Genomic DNA, 6,412 nt, shown 5'->3' with positions numbered 1-6,412 from the left:
AAGCGGCCTCTGCACTCCAGTCTGGGCAACAGAGTGAGACTCCAACTCAAAAAAAAAAAAAAAGTTCAAAATTATATAAAATGATTCAAGTATAATAGAAAAAAGGAGAATAAACAAAAAGGAAGGTAGTACAAGATAAAAATGAAAATCTTCACTAATTTTGTTTTAATTTTGTGTCCCACTTTATGACAGCTCACTCTCTAATACATAAGAGTCTACTTATTTTTGGATAAAGATAAGAAAATTGAGACAGAACTGCACATAACAGATATAACCAATATCTACACAGCCACATTTGCCTGAAGGTGTTCATGTCTCAGCCCTACAATGATTGAAATTTCCCTGTCTTAAAGTTGAGGAGAATTAAGTGCTACCCTGGAACTATTTGAGACATGTGGCAGAGAATACATAGAACAAGGCTGCCATGGACAGGCATTTTTCCCAGGCTCCCTCCCAAATCTTAATCTTTAATTTTTATGCTGAATAATAATGCAAACAAATACGGTATCCTCAAGTCATCATGGAAGTGCACACTGGGAACCCAAGACAACAGGGGAGTCATAGGATGAACCACAGAAGTGTACCTACTTCACTAGGATGTTTCAGGAACTGTCTTAGTAAATGAACTCTTTGTTCCTTGTCACAGACTTAGAAAAGTTGTTTCATTAAGCAAAGATTGGTGATCTGATTACTCTGCAGAGCAAGCCTCCTGAAAATTTATTTTATTCTACTCATGGAGTTTATAGATTAGGGGTGCAGAAAGGGTTAGGAAGGTTGGCTTTTCTTTGCTGCACAATGGTACAGGCCTCATCTGGGAAGACAATGTCTGAGGGTGAGTGGATAACCAATTGGTGAATTCATTTGCAGCCATCTTCACTCCTATCTCTGGGGCAGTTGCCGGCCACTTGCTGGAGCATATGTATGTGGTTTATCCCCATGACTTCATTCCGTGGTATGGCAATCCCAGAACAGTCAAAATGGCAGCTCAGGGATCCACAGAGTAGTGACCCAAGGAAACTAGAGAGAGAATGCATGGCCTTCTTCTATTTGTTACTGAAGTTGAGTGGCATCATTTTCTTATGCTCTGCTGCTTGGGGCAGTCATGAGCAGGATTGGATTCAGTTCATAAGAAGGGACAGACGTCCCCACCGCCTTGAGAGGAATGTCAGAGGATTTGCAGACAAATTTTAGCACCACCACAGTGGACTAACTCCCCAACCATAGTACCAGGGAATATGAAGGCGGTCCTGGGTGAGTCCATGGATGGAAAAGGAAGAGAAGCATGCTGTTCACAAACTCTTAAATTAAGGATAGGATCCAGAAAGATCGCCGTTCTTGAATATTACTAATACCCTATCCATTCCATCCTCCACTCTAGCTAGACCACAGAATCACAAATGGCCAAGGAGCTTGAAAACAAGTAGTGAAAGGATAAGTGTAAATTTCCCTTTCACAGTTACTCAAGTTACCCGATTACACCCAATAGTTTCCTCATCTCTCAACTCTCTACAATACTTTCTATCCCTTCCTAATTAAGAATCTTAATGCCAGTGTTACAGAGACCTAGAAATTCATTCAGAACAAAACCTCATCCAGCTGTCTCACTTTGGTAGCGGTGTTCCCCAAACAACTGAAATTATCACTGAGTCACACACACACACACACACACACACACACACACACACACACACACACACACACACACATGTGTGTATGCACACACACAGATATATAAAAACAAACAGCATTAGCAAACACCTAAACAAAGAGCAAGTATAAGTAATTTTTAGGAAAACGTAAACTTTAGAATTTCATGCCGGGCTCAGTGGCTCAGCCTGTAATCCCATGATTTGGGAGGTTGAAATAAGTGAATTGCCTGACCCAGAGGGCTCAAGACCCGCCCAGGCAACTTGACAAGACCTCGTCTCTACAATAAATCAAAAGAATTAGCTGGGCGTGGTAGCGCATGCCTGTAGTTCCAGCTGCTTGGAAGGATGAGGTGGAAGGATCACCTGAGCCCAGCAGGTCGAGACTGCGGTAGCCGGGAGAGTGCCACTGCACTCCAGTCTGGGCGACAGACTGAGACTCCAACTCAAAAAAAAAAAAAAAAAAAAGAATTTCAGAGAAGGAAATGCATTTAAATTTAATTTATGCATGTATATATATAAATAAATATATGTGTTAGACATATGTACATATATAAAATGGAAACAGAGATATATATACTTGCATAGTTATGTGTATTGTATTATATGTGTATATATAATATACATGTGTATATATAATATACACATATATAAAATGGAAACAGAGATATATATACTTGCATAGTTATAAATGTGTATTGTATTATATGTGTAGATATAATATACATGTGTATATATAATATATACATACACGTGTTTATTATATACACTCACATGTATATATAATATATATAATATACATATATAATATGCATGTGTGTATATATAATAATATATATAACTATTATAATTATATGTGTATTGTATATACACATGCATATATATTATATAAACACATGTATGTGTATATAGAGTATATTTGCACACAGAGAGAGCAATAAATATCTATGTCAAAATAAAAAAGAAATTAATACTAATTTCATTGCCTATTAATTTGTGCATTTTCTTATTCTTTATAGTAGAATTCCTGACATGATTTTTCTAAATGTATAACGTGGGACTAAATCTCACAAGTATCTCTTCTAATGCAGACGTACACCTACATACCCTAAGCACTTGCTATCCAACCAGGAATGTGTTTCGCAAGGAGAATTAAAATCACTGACCATTTTATTGCTGACACCCACTGATTTTGTGGTTGAAACACTTGGTTATCTTGTACTTTCACTAAATAATATATAGTAATTCCAACTGTTGCAAGATGCTATTCTAGCCATTTATATATATTTCACCATGCTGCATATTTGATATGAAATAATTAGATACTGAAAATAGAAGTCAAAATGTGGATAAGCAGACCGCCACTGCTTCCAACATATGCAACCAGTTGAAGCAGATGGAACTGTGTTCTTGGGATGTTTAAGGACTTTTAGATACTTCGTATCAGCAGCATCTAGAGACCAATTACTGAACACTCTCTGCAGGGGTCTTGCCTCGGGGTTTTTAAACAAGTGAATAATATATAAACTCCATGGTTTCCCACTGAGAGAGACTGAAGAAGCATCAGAGTCTATTTGAATTGAACTAGAAATGAAATAATTTGAAATTTGAACTAAAGTCTTTTGTGTTTACATATGTAGTTGGTTGTAAGATTGCAATGCAGGGGATAATAAATAGGAAACAAACATTGTAAGCACCAGCGTCTTCCTGAGTCGGAAAAAAAAAATGTGAAAGGAGAAGTAATTTCTCAATTCATGCCTGAAAAATGATTTATGAAAAAGTATGTGGTATTAATGAAAGAAATGTATTATATTTTAAAGTCTCAATGTCTCTTATAGTATCCTATAGATTGTATATGTCAAACTCTCCATATTACATATTAGTTTCTGAAAACCTGAAGCGATTAATGACTTGCCCATAGACAATTATTGACAGAGGCAGCACTATATTCAGGTGTTCATTCTATTCTACCTCACCTCTGAGAGTGCATGTCATATAAGAACTGCAAAAATAACAATACCTTCAGCAGCAGCAATACAGTGGAATGTTCAGATGCATTGTTTCATTTTATTTCAACAGCAGTACTTTGTGTAATACCATTATTAATCATTTTAATAGTAAGAAAGTTGGGAGAAGCAGACCTGAGAATCTGTACCAGGCCTGAAATGTCAATGTCGTTGGTGAAATTGACAAAATCTCCCTGCATGTGTTTTCAGAGTCAGATTGTACAACCAAGTCAGTAAGATGCATAGAGTGCCTTCAAAGACTTCAGTAGTTCATTCATTTATTTATTCCTTCATGAATATTTCTGAAGCACATAGATCTTCTGTATGCCAAGCACTAGGGAGACATCAAGCACTAAGAGCTAGAGATACATCAGTAAACAAGACAAGTGTAGTTCTTGGCTTTATGGAGTCAAAAACGCAATCTTAGTTTTTGAAAAAAAAAGTCTTGTGAAATGAACTAAATTGTTGTTATTGCATTTTGCATGTGAGAAAACAAAGAGGAATATGTTAGTAGCATGGACAAAGCCTAACCTAAATCTCCTAATTCTTAGGGTAGTTTAGTGCTCTTCCACTAATAACTAAATTATTATTTAATAAGAATTATCATTATTTGATTATAATTAATAAAATAATTAAAAGCCTGGCTGCCTTCCATTTAGATTACACAACTAAATTTTATGAATTATCCATGGTCTGCCCTTTCATTTTTCCTTGCTTTTTTAAATAATTTATTTAATGGGTGAAAGTTTAAAAATTGATTTGATGGGGGAGGGAAATTACTAATGTAGGAAGAAGAAAATAATTATATTTTGATGACCAGTTGTAGTTTATTTTAAAAGAATCATTTGGAGAAATGTGGATTGTATCATTGCCCTTCCAAATTCTATCTGGTGTTGGTAATTTGAGTAACAATAATTCTGAGGCTGGAAGTGAGAACGCTAGACTAAAAGGGAAGCATCCCTGACTACTCTCTAGAGTACAAAGCTTATCAGGGTGGTGACCTCTAGGCTTCAACTTGAAAACAAGGAGTTTATAAGAGTGTCTATAGACCAGGAGATAACATGGGCTTCAGAAATAAAGCTTGATCTATAAGCATTAAATGTATTTTTCCTTTGATATCTCCTACTTTAAAAACTTTAGACTATATTTCATTTTATTTTCATTTTTCTTAAAATTATTTTAAAAAAGGGGTAGGTGTTCACACTTGTACTAATACCAAAAGAGGTAACGGAGTCTATACAGTGATGTCACTTGTTCTATAAAATAGAGTAAACATTTCAACGTCAGAGAATTCTTACTCAAACTGAGGAAGGAGGATTTATTTTACAACAAAAGGATGAAATTTCATTCGTTCTTTTATTCTGTAAATATGCACTGAGTGATTCTAAAATGCCAGGTACTGTACTGTGCTCTAGGATCGCAACAAGGGGGTAAGAGGTGGTCTACTCTCTCATGACATTAGCATTCTAGCTGTCACTTTACACTGCTTGGTTTAGATTAATAACACATTGCTTATTTGTTTTCTTGGGCAGTAAAACAATTTTATCACATAAATTTTATGCAGAGCCTCAATAAAAAATCCATTAATGCAATATTTACTTCTATAAATAGTATATTTAAGTGTACACTTCTAATATTTAGTTTCGAAGGCAGATAAAATACCAATGAGACTTTTTGAAGGTAAAAATATTGGAAAATGGAGATTATAGCTGATAGCTCAGACTTTAGAGTCCTGTTTATCTCTATACTTTATTTTGAACCACAAATCACTCAGAGTACATTCTGAATCCCAATATATACAATAGTCTTAAATGTCACCTTCTTGTTTAAAAAATGCTACAAATTTGAAAAGACTTTTCATTTAATTTCTCAATATACTTAAAAGGGTAGTAAGTTTTTTTTAAAAAGGCTTCAAATCCAAATAAATCTCATCTATGTCCACAGCATAATGTTTCAGATCTTAGCGTTGGGGATAAAAACCTTTGTTTTCATTCCTAACCTGCATCATATTGTCTGTGCAGCCTTGGGAAAACAACTTCATCGGTCTGTGAAGTGATTTCCCTAATTCTAAAATGGAGCTAATAATACCAAAGTTTTTGAAAAAATTGCATCAAATAATATATAAAGTACTTACTACTTGAGTCAGACTGTACGATATTTGCACTTTAATCCTCTATTTGATAAGCAAAAGTCATAATGGGAGCAAGCAGCTTTACCCCAGTGACTGGAACCCAATTCAGTTTAAGTTTAACAACTCATGTTTAACAACTGTGCATTCACCTGTGCAAAAAGGAGGTGACAGGGACAAGGACACTACCACATTCCATACTTGAAGGAGTGATTCAGCCAAAGAAGTGTGTCTAACTTCCTATTACGATTTTAATTTTAGACTTGCCACTAAAAGCTAATAAATCTTAGGATGTTTTATATATCATATTTAAAAGAATGTTGAATATGTTATTTAAAGAATATCAAATAAATGATAGATAATAATTATTTATTTCCTTTCTTTGACTTATAATCTGGTAAATTTCCAAAAAAATTTTAAGATTTCTTAACGATGTATTGAGTTATTAAAACTTGGATATTTCAGCAATACATTTTTTGTTTTCTGTTCATTCAAATATAAATAATAATTTAAAAGTTTCAATGGGTTGCTACCACTAACAGAAAGAGCAGTTTAAAGAGTTGTGTTTTTTTTAATTTTTTAACATTTATTTTAAAGATGTGGGGTACAATTCAGGTTTAGGAATACAAATA

This window comes from Carlito syrichta, unplaced genomic scaffold (genome assembly GCF_000164805.1).
Source record: "Carlito syrichta isolate Samal-C Ts95f unplaced genomic scaffold, Tarsius_syrichta-2.0.1 Scaffold303317, whole genome shotgun sequence".
Lineage (NCBI taxonomy): Eukaryota > Metazoa > Chordata > Mammalia > Primates > Tarsiidae > Carlito > Carlito syrichta.
The sequence above is the reverse complement of the archived record's forward strand: the minus strand, read 5'-3'. Positions refer to the sequence as shown.